Source organism: Lolium rigidum, chromosome 1 (assembly GCF_022539505.1).
Source record: "Lolium rigidum isolate FL_2022 chromosome 1, APGP_CSIRO_Lrig_0.1, whole genome shotgun sequence".
NCBI classification, from domain to species: Eukaryota; Viridiplantae; Streptophyta; class Magnoliopsida; order Poales; family Poaceae; genus Lolium; species Lolium rigidum.
The window spans coordinates 176,209,802-176,221,296 of record NC_061508.1 but is presented as its reverse complement, the minus strand read 5'-3'; the positions used below and the strand labels follow the sequence as shown (position 1 = coordinate 176,221,296).

Below are 11,495 nucleotides of genomic sequence, written 5' to 3'. Positions count from 1 at the left end.
CAGATCTTGGCTTCGCGATGGCGGCAGCTCTGGAAGGTTTCTCGTACCGTGGCTTTTTTTTCTCTCGAGGTTTTAGGTCAGGGACCTTTTTATAGGCGAAGAGGCGGAGTCGGAGGGGCGACGAGGCGGTGACACACTAGGGGGGCGCCCCCCCCTAGGCCGCGCCGCCCTGTCATCTGGGGGCCCAGTGCCCCCCTCCGGCGACTCTCGGGTGTTCCGGAAGCTTCGTGGAAAAATAGGATGTCTGGGCCTTGATTTCGTCCGATTCCGAGAATATTTCCTTACTAGGATTTACGGAACCAAAAACAGCAGAAAACGAGAACTGGCCCTTCGGCATCTCGTCAATAGGTTAGTTCCGGAAAACGCATAATAATGACATAAAGTATGCATAAAACATGTAGATATCATCAATAATGTGGCATGGAACATAAGAAATTATCGATACGTCGGAGACGTATCGGCATCCCCAAGCTTAGTTCTCGCTCGTCCCGAGCGGGTAAACGATAACAAAGATAATTTACGGAGTGACATGCCATCATAACCTTGATCATACTATTGTAAACACATGTAATGAATGCAGCGATCAAAACAATGGTAAGGACATGAGTAAACAAGCTGAATCATAAAGCAAAGACTTTTCATGAATAGTACTTTCAAGACAAGCATCAATAAGTCTTGCATAAGAGTTAACTCATAAAGCAATAAATTCATAGTAAAGGTATTGAAACAACACAATGGAAGATTAAGTTTCAGCGGTTGCTTTCAACTTGTAACATGTATATCTCAATGATAGTTTGTCAATGCAAAGCAATATAACAAGTGCAATATGCAAGTATGTAGGAATCAATGCACAGTTCACACAAGTGTTTGCTTCTTGAGGTGGAGAGAGATAGGTGAACTGACTCAACATAAAAGTAAAAGAAAGGTCCTTCGCAGAGGAAAGCATCGATTGCTATATTTGTGCTAGAGCTTTTATTTTGAAAACATGAAACAATTTTGACAACGGTAGTAATAAAGCATATGTATCATGTAAATTATATCTTACAAGTTGCAAGCCTCATGCATAGTATACTAATAGTGCCCGCACCTTGTCCTAATTAGCTTGGACTACCGGGATCATCGCAATACACATGTTTTAACCAAGTGTCACAAAGGGGTACCTCCATGCCGCCTGTACAATGGTCTAAGGAGAAAGCTCGCATTTTGGATTTCTCGCTTTTGATTATTCTCAACTTAGACATCCATACCGGGACAACATAGACAACAGATAATGGACTCCTATTTAATGCATAAGCATGTAGCAACAATTAGTGTTCTCATATGAGATTGAGGATATATGTCCAAAACTGAAACTTCCACCATGATTCATGGCTTTAGTTAGCGGCCCAATGTTCTTCTCTAACAATATGCATGCTCTAACCATTAAAGTGGTAGATCTCCCTTACTTCGGACAAGACGGACATGCATAGCAACTCACATGATATTCAACAAAGAGTAGTTGATGGCGTCCCCGAGAAAACATGGTTATCGCACAACAAGCAACTTAATAAGAGATAAAGTGCATAAGTACATATTCAATACCACAATAGTTTTTAAGCTATTTGTCCCATGAGCTATATATTGCAAAGGTAAAGAATGGAAATTTTAAAGGTAGCACTCAAGCAATTTACTTTGGAATGGCGGAGAAATACCATGTAGTAGGTAGGTATGGTGGACACAAATGGCATAGTGGTTGGCTCAAGGATTTGGATGCATGAGAAGTATTCCCTCTCGATACAAGGTTTAGGCTAGCAAGGTTATTTGAAACAAACACAAGGATGAACCGGTGCAGCAAAACTCACATAAAAGACATATTGTAAACATTATAAGACTCTACACCGTCTTCCTTGTTGTTCAAACTCTTTACTAGAAATTATCTAGACCTTAGAGAGACCAATTATTAAAACCAAATTTTAGCAAGCTCTATGTATTTCTTCATTAATAGGTGCAAAGTATATGATGCAAGAGCTTAAACATGAGCACAACAATTGCCAAGTATCAAATTATTCAAGACATTCTACCAATTACTACATGTAGCATTTTCCGTTTCCAACCATATAACAATTAACGAAGCGAGTTTCAACCTTCGCCATGAAAAATAAAAGCTAAGAACACATGTGTTCATATGAACCAACGAGAGCGTGTCTCTCTCCCAAACAAGCATGTATTTATTCAGAGAATGAAAATAACAAAACGAAAATAAAAGCACACAGACGCTCCAAGTAAAGTACATAAGATGTGACCGAATAAAAATATAGTTTCAAGAGAAGTGACCTGATAAGTTGTCGATAAACAAGGGGATGCCTTGGGCATCCCCAAGCTTAGATGCTTGAGTCTTCTTGAAATATGCAGGGATGAACCACGGGGGCATCCCCAAGCTTAGACTTTTTACTCTTCTTGATCATAGTATATCATCCTCCTCTCTTGACCCTTGAAAACTTCCTCCACACCAAACTCGAAACAAACTCATTAGAGGGTTAGTGCATAATAAAAATTAACATGTTCAGAGGTGACACAATCATTCTTAACACTTCTGGACATTGCATAAAGCTACTGGACATTAATGGAACAAAGAAATTCATCCATCATAGCAAAAGAGGAAATGCGAAATAAAAGGCAGAATCTGTCAAAACAGAACAGTCCGTAAAGATGGATTTTATTGAGGCACCAGACTTGCTCAAATGAAAATGCCCAAATTGAATGAAAGTTGCGTACATATCCGAGGATCACGCACGTAAATTGGCATATTTTTCTGAGCTACCTACAGAGAGGCAGGTCAAAATTCGTGACAGCAAAGAAATCTGTTTCTGCGTAGTAATCCAAATCTAGTATGAACCTTACTATCAAAGACTTTACTTGGCACAACAATGCAACAAAACTAAGATACGGAGAGGTTGCTACAGTAGTAACAACTTCCAAGACACAAATATAAAATAGAGGTACTGTAGCAAAATAAACACATGGGTTATCTCCCAAGAAGTTCTTTCTTTATAGCCATTAAGATGGGCTCACCAGTTTTAATGATGCACTCGCAAGAAATAGTAGTTGAAGCAAAAGAGAGCATCAAGAGGAAAATTCAAAACAAATTTGAGCCTAACATGCTTCCTATGCAAAGGAATCTTGTAAATAAACAAATTCAAGAAGCATAATGCAACAAGCATAGAAAGATAAAACAAGTGCAGCTTCAAGATTTTCAGCAAAAGAGAGGTATTTTAGTAACATGAAAATTTCTACAACCATATTTTCCTCTCTCATAATAACTTTCAGTAGCATCATGAGCAAACTCAACAATATAACTATCACATAAAGCATTCTTATCATGAGTCTCATGCATAAAATATTTACTCTCCACATAGGCATAATCAATTTTATTAGTTGTAGTGGGAGCAAATTCAACAAAGTAGCTATCATTATCATCAAATATAGGAGGCATATTGTAATCATAATCAAATTTATCCTCCATAACAGGCGGTACTAAAAGACTACTATCATTATAATCATCATAAATAGGAGGCAAAGCATCATCAAAGTAAATTTTCTCCTCAATGCTTGGGGGACTAAAAAGATCATGCTCATCAAAACCAGCTTCCCCAAGCTTAGAATTTTCCATATCATTAGCAACAATGGTGTTCAAAGTGTTCATACTAATATGTTCCATGGGTTTTTTAATTTTCGCATCAAACCATCCATGTCTTAAATCAGAAAATAGAATAAGAAGCTCATTGTTGTCCATTATGCCAAACTAGTGTAAACAAGAAACAAAAAGATGCAATTGCAGGATCTAAAGGAAATAGCTTCGAGCACACACACAACGGCGCCAGAAAAGTACTTTACCTGGGACCGGAGTATGAGAGCCTTTTAACTTTCCTCCCCGGCAACGGCGCCAGAAAAGTGCTTAGTTGCCGGGGTTGCCGGTGTGTGAGTGCCGTTTACCTTTCCTCCCCGGCAACGGCGCCAGAAAAGTGCTTGATGTCTACGGGTGCTTCTATTCTTGTAGACAGGTGTTGGGCCTCCAAGAGCGAGAGGTTTGTAGAACGGCGGCAAGTTTCCCTTAAGTGGATCACCCAAGGTTTATCGAACTCGGGGAGGAAGAGGTCAAAGATATCCCTCTCTTGCAACCACTGCAACCACAAAGCAAGAAGTCTCTTGTGTCCCCAACACACCTAATAGGTGCACTAGTTCGGCGAAGAGATAGTGAAATACGGGTGGTATGAATAAATATAAGCGGTTGTAACGGCGCCGAGAAAAGTGCTTGTCGGCGTGCGGTTGATGGTAGTAATATTGCGGGAAGTACGGATGCGATAAAACGAGTAAACAAGCAGCGATAGCGATATTTAGGAACAAGGCCTAGGGATCATACTTTCACTAGTGGACACTCCCAACATTGATCACATAACGAGAATAAATAGATAGATGCTAGACTCTACACTCTCTTGTTGGATGATGAACACCACTAAGCGTGTAGGATTACACGAACCCTCAATGCCGGAGTTAACAAGATCCACAATATTCGATGTTCATGTTTAAATAACCTTAGAGTGCATGACAGATCAACATAACCAAACCAAGTACTAACATAGCATGCACACTGTCACCTTCACGCTACGAAAGGAGGAATAGATCACATCAATACTACCATAGCAATAGTTAACTTCATAATCTACAAGAGATCACAATCATAGCCTACGCCAAGTACTACACGATGCACACACTGTCACCATTACACCGTGCAGGAGGAATAAACTACTTTAATAACATCACTAGAGTAGCACACAGAGAAATTGTGATACAAAACACATTGCAATCATAAAGAGATATAAATAAGCACTTCACTATGCCATTCATAACAGTGAATAAGTATTCTGTGAAATATAGCCTAAGAGACCCACACGGTGCACACACTGTCACCTTTTCACACGTGGGACAAGGAGTCTCCGGAGATCACATAAGTAAAACCCACTTGACTAGCATAATGACATCTAGATTACAAGCATCATCATATGAATCTAAATAATGTAAGGCAGCTCATGAGATTATTGTATTGAAGCACATAGGAGAGAGATTAACCACATAGCTACCGGTACAGCCCCGAGCCTCGATGGAGAACTACTCCCTCCTCATGGGAGACAGTAGCGTTGATGGAGATGGCGGTGGTGTTGATGGAGAAGCCTTCCGGAGGCACTTCCCCGTCCCGGCGGCGTGCCGGAACAGAGACTCCTGTCCCCTAGATCTTGGCTTCGCGATGGCGGCGGCTCTGGAAGGTTTCTCGTACCGTGGCTTTTTTTTCTCGAGGTTTTAGGTCAGGGACCTTTTATAGGCGAAGAGGCGGAGTCGGAGGGGCGACGAGGCGGTGACATACTAGGGGGGCGCGCCCCCCCTAGGCCGCGCCGCCCTGTCATCTGGGGGCCCAGTGGCCCCCTCTGGCGACTCTCGGGTGTTCTGGAAGGTTCGTGGAAAATAGGATGCTGGGCCTTGATTTCGTCCGATTCCGAGAATATTTCCTTACTAGGATTTCTGGAACCAAAAACAGCAGAAAACAGGAACTGGCCCTTCGGCATCTCGTCAATAGGTTAGTTCCGGAAAACGCATAATAATGACATAAAGTATGCATAAAACATGTAGATATCATCAATAATGTGGCATGGAACATAAGAAATTATCGATACGTCGGAGACGTATCAGATGGTCAAACTGAAGTGGTGAATAGAACATTGTCACAACTGTTGAGGTCCATGATCAAGAAGAACCTGAAGGAGTGGGAAGAGTGTTTGCCGCATGTGGAATTTCCTTACAACAGGGCGGTACACTCTACCACGGAGCTGTGTCCTTTTGAGGTGGTGTATGGTTTCAAACCCATTACTCCACTTGACTTGTTCCCTTTGCCCATGCATGAGAGAGTTAATATGGAGGCATCAAAGAGGGCAGATTTTGTGCGTAAGATCCATGTGAAGACTAAAGAGTTGATAGAGAAGAAAGGAAAGAGCAATGCTACAAGGATAAACAAGAAGCGCAAGGAGATGTTGTTCAAGCCTGGTGATATGGTCTGGGTACATTTTCGCAAGGATAGGTTCCCGAAGCTAAGGAGGTCCAAGTTGCTTCATCGTGGTGCTGGTCCTTACAAAGTGTTTGCCAAGATCGACGATAATGCATACTCGATAGATCTTCCAATTGATGAGTTTGGTGTCAGTAATTCTTTCAATGTTGCTGATTTGACACCATATGACGGAGAAGACCTTGGAGCGTCGAGGTCGATGCCTTTTGAAGGGGGGAGGGGAGATGATGAGGACATCCCTACTACACCACTACATCCGTCATTGACAAATGAAGACGAACATGCTGTGAAGCTCAAGTCCAATGAAGTTCGGATTGGACCAATTACAAGGGCTCGTGCGAAGCTACTTAAACAAGAGGTGAACTTGTTTCTAAACGATACTTTGATTGATGAGAACTTTATACTGCCTAAGTCCTGTTACTTATGTATCATCAGGTATCAAGAGGAGACGAGCATCGCACGAGGAGTAGAGGAGTAACTGGACATGAAGACGGACGTCAAGATGGACGTGAAGCTAGACATGGAGCTGGACATGAAGATATCTCATGGACACGCGAGGGAGGAGCGGGAGGCATGCGCGAGAGGAGAAGTTGACGTCCAGGCCGGCCCAGCGCCCGGTCAGACCGGCCGCCAGACCGGCGCACCCGGTCCCTGGCCCGGTTCAACCGGGTGGCACGCCGGATTCACCCCGGCGCCAACCGGGCGTCGTACTGGGGCCAACCGGAAGGACTTCTGCGACACTTACGGTTGCCGCCCGGTCCCTGGCCCGGTCTAGACCGGCCAGCCCGGCCACAGACCAGGTCAACCGGGTTCCAGACCGGCCTAGTCCGAGTCTGTCTCGACCAGATCTATTCTGGGTCAGTTTTACTTGTATATTTTCGACCAGAACTTGTCCCGGACGCCTATATAAGTGCCTTGGACGACCCCCTAGCTGCTAGAGACCACGTTTAAGATAACTAGTTCATAGTTGTTTGCTAAGAAAAACTATTGTTCCCCAACTCTCCAATTCGTTGCGATCTGGAGTTTTATGCTACTGAAAGTTTGTGTGATCTGCTGTTCTATTGGGGATTAGAAGATTGCAATCTACCGTTTCGTGGTCGGCGGCTACGTGTGCAAGTGTGTGGAGTTGCGAATATCTTGCAGGGTTGAGAGCTGTTGCGTTGGCATCAAGAATCAATCGAGAGACTTCGTCGCATCATACAAGTTATCCTCCTCATCATCATCGATTTCATCCGCTGCTACCATCACGTGTTCATCAACACCCTTCGCTTACTGAGAAGATCGGGCAACCCCTTATCAATATGTCCCATGTTTCACTCACCATTTCAAATATTTCATTCAACATCACATGTCAATATTTTCTTAAGGCCCAAAAAAGAAAAAGAAAAAGAAAAACTGACATAAAATACATACTCATATTCTTGGAAAACCCTATAAGCAATATCTGCCACAAGAGGAATACAACATAGGGCCCCTAATTTTGATTTGGACCAAGCGAGAACACTATTTTGTTGTTTAGCTATAACGGGCCAATCTTACACAAGCGTAGATTGCTTGTATGTTCCGGCTTCTATCATAGTGTATCCGATTAATGTTGCACTATAGAAAATCAAAATATGATTATATAACTAACCAGGAGGTTTTGATCTTCCTATGTGGCTCAATCAGTAGAATGCTGAAGCCCTGAATGGGTTACTGCTTTTCCATGGCACCGAAGGCCTAGAGATGGATGCATTATTTAGCCAGTCAACAGAGAAGTACTTCACATCAACACACTAACCATTGGGATCTAGTAGCAAACTGCTTTTCACATAGGGTTATGATCCATGTGTAAATAATAGGGAAGCTGATGCCACACTACATGTGCGTGAATACAAATATTATTTTCATAAAACAAAAACACCACTAAAAAATTAACTAAATTAAATTTATACATATAAATATAAGATTATAAATTTTCAAATAAAGAATGCATTGCGTCAGCAATAAAATTTTACTTACCATATTACAAAATAAGTATCACATGGTTTTCATTTTTTTAACAGTTAGTATCATTGGAGGAGCTACTAATGCCATGAGATGATGTCATTCAGAAAATGAGAGAAAAAGGGCGCAGAAGAAATAGATAAATAGAAGAACTATGAACCTTAGGGTTAGGGGTCAGCTTGAGGAAGTCCTTGGATTCAGTCAAACCATTCCTCGTTCCCATGATGTCATGGTGTCCACGGGCCAACCACAGAACCAACTTCACAACAGTTCCTCGATAGCATCCTCCGTCCAGGCTCTTTGGTGGCAGGCAAATGTGGAACAAGTTGACAACCTGTTGGCTAGAGGGTAGGCCAGGATGGAATGTGAATGTCAACGGTAAGAATGCATGGACTGAGTAAAGTGAAACAATCATTTTGAACCATAAAACCTACTAACATGATCAAGTAAAAGTATATACCTTGAGAACCATAGTATAGCAATGGCCATCATACAAACATACAAATCCCACATCATGTGACTCCTCAATATCTAAGTATGAAACTGAAGATGTAATCATGCTCCTTGTTTCTCTTTTACTGCAGGCCAAAACTAAACAATAATTAGCATAACACTTTCTTGGAAGAATATAACCATACTGCTTGGAAGGGTTAACTTGTAAATAAGAATTGTATACTTCACATTTTTTATTTAAAAGAGCAGTGAATTGGTTAACTTATCAATTGGCAGTCATAGCTAAAAGAGCAAATGGATATTCCAGTGAGAAAGTAAGATAAGTTAAAAGAGGACGGTCAAAGTTACTACTCACAAATGACAACAGCTGGAATTGGAACTTAGCAGAGAGTGGTATGAGCTCAAAATATATCACCATGAAAAGCTTAATTTAGTAAGCCGTTAGCCTTCAACATGGAGAGGTAAAATAGTTACCATCAGTACATATCTTTTATTTTCTTATTTAGTCAGTTCAAAGTTTCAGACAGAGATGTGCTGGGTCTGGCTTCCAGGTTTCCCCGTTGTTTAATTTCTATACCTAACAAACTGAGAAGAGATAAGAAGATATTTGCAAGAGCATGTGAAACTATGAAGAGGTAGCTAGTTCCAGAGCAGTTTTATTCAAAACACTCACCTGCTCGCCTGAAGAGTTTGTGTGATGCTTACAAACTGGCGTCTTCAGTCAAGTGAAAATTCAGTATCGTAACATCTAAATCATTACAGATTACTCGGAGTTTCTGTGCAAATTCAGAATACTGATAATATCATCATAGATTGACTGTCCTCAAGTATTCTCAGATAATGAAATTCTCAAGCTGACATCTAGGCAACAATGTTTTATTTTCATGTACTGGCGAACAAAATAAAATGGTGTTTCAGCTCTCATAAACAAGTATCTGAAATCCCAACCTCTAGCAGCGAGATGCATGTTGCATAACACATCGTAACGATGCAGATTCAAGTAGCTGAGATGTACATCCATGTTCTTTGGCTCTTGACTGCTACAATAATATATACAAATATATAGAAAGGAAGAACAGAAATGGAATAGCTAGATAGCTAATTCAATTTAGCCTCTTCAGACTATATTGTATTAGTACCAATTAGTGTGATGATCATGCAAACTAACTTGGCGTGACCATCATTGAAATATTCTATCTACGCCAATGGATTAGTGGCAGGTTACTTAAAAATACTGGATACATCTCCTCACTTCCGTATTAGTTACCAGGATTCTGCAGATAGGATAGGATGATTATCTTTGAACATGCAAATACAGGAACATCAATATCAACACATACCTGCAGCTTGCACCTCATGAGCGTCGTCCACCTCCTTCCTAGGCTCGACGAAGGGCCGACCTGGGTAGTAAGTGTCGGTGAACGGCTGGGCTCACAAAACCACCGGATTCAGCACCGCCGCACGCAGATCCGTCGATTCCTCACATTCGGACAAAAAAGGAGCTTTTTATTTGGAGCTGAGAGGATGCGTCGGCGGCAGTGGCGCTCGGTGGGCAGATGCGTTGGCGGTGGCGCTTAACGGGCAGATACATCGACGGCACTTGGGAGGCAACTCGAGTCGCTGGCTCTCCGGGGCGTGCAGCCTCGGGCCGCTGCTGGGAATCGGCACCGACGGCAGCCATGGAAAAAACACCACCAGGCACCGACGGAAAGGATAAGGAGCCCCCGAGGTAGCCCACACAGACGCTGGCCCACACGACGCGCGCACCGTCCAATCGCTGAGAGACCAGGGATTGCAACAGCCTTAATCTATTTAGTTAATTGATAGAACATATATACCACCTGACTAAAAACAGAAACTTTCTCACTATGCCCTTCAAAACTAGTCATCCCAGCGAAAAGTGCAGAAACTTCCATTTTTTTAGCCGGGTGGTGTGTTCTGCAAATGTGCCACATAATTGTAATGGTACCTTGCAAATACATAATCGAGTGGTGTGTTTCAGCAAACGCCAGAAAATAATGATGTCCTGTAGCAAATTTTCCCATGCATATTTATAGTAGTAAAAAATATTTATTTCTCATCTCACGGAAATCAAAATCGTAATAATTTATCTTGGAAATCCCGCAGGTACACTCTTTTGTCAATGGAGGAAGTACATATTTTTCAATCGTAATATAGATGATCTTATATTCACCTTGGCATCGGCTATCACGTGCATAGCACATACATTAGTATCATAAGTGGCACACATTAGTGCCTTAAAATATATGACAACTTCGCTACATCTACACCGTTGGATAGAGCAATCTAACGGTCCATTGTGCAGGGCAGATTCGCGGTGGCCCAATAAATTGCTTTGATGCAGTGTGCCCCTCTCTGAACAGCACACACGTACCCACACGCGATTCTTAGAGGAGCGAGAGAGAGAGGAGGGGAGAGAGAGAGGACACTGGTGGTAGTAAATGCGGCCATCCGACTTATGTCAAAAAATACAGGGCAGCATTGTCTGTAGATTTCGTGCCCCGGTCTCTATTTTCCTAATCTAATTTTCTTTACCTAAGCTAGCTAGACCCCGTAGTGGGTCACGAATATTCATGAATGATCTAAGTCTAAAGAACACAACAATCAAATTTTGGTTTTTTTTTATCTTAGGTCAAACTACATTTGATGGATTTTCACTAAGTTTACATAATACTCCCTCCCGTCCTTTTTAATTGACTCAAATTTAGTACAAAGTTATACTATATCCCGAGTAAACTAATAAAAGAGACCGGAGGGAGTACAAAGATTGTACTAGATTTGTTTAGAGCACCCACAGTCCCAATAGTTGTTCACTACGTTCAAATTAGTCCCACTAGTTGCAAAATGTGGTTAACTCGTCCCAACACTTTCCACACGGTGCAACACTATTCCCAAATTCATCACTCTAATGCTGACACATGGCAGAGATATTTTTGTGAAGACC

At 41.9% G+C, this 11,495-nt stretch overlaps 1 long non-coding RNA gene across 1 annotated transcript; it reads right to left on the bottom strand.

Annotated features, from left to right (window-relative positions):
• Positions 1–7,412: 7,412 nt before the first annotated feature.
• On the bottom strand, positions 7,413–9,271 carry LOC124682759. The gene is made up of 4 exons (XR_006996419.1): positions 8,886–9,271; positions 8,538–8,655; positions 8,238–8,418; positions 7,413–7,810 (listed from the first exon to the last, which is right to left on the bottom strand). It is a non-coding gene; the product is annotated as an uncharacterized LOC124682759 (long non-coding RNA).
• Positions 9,272–11,495: the final 2,224 nt, after the last annotated feature.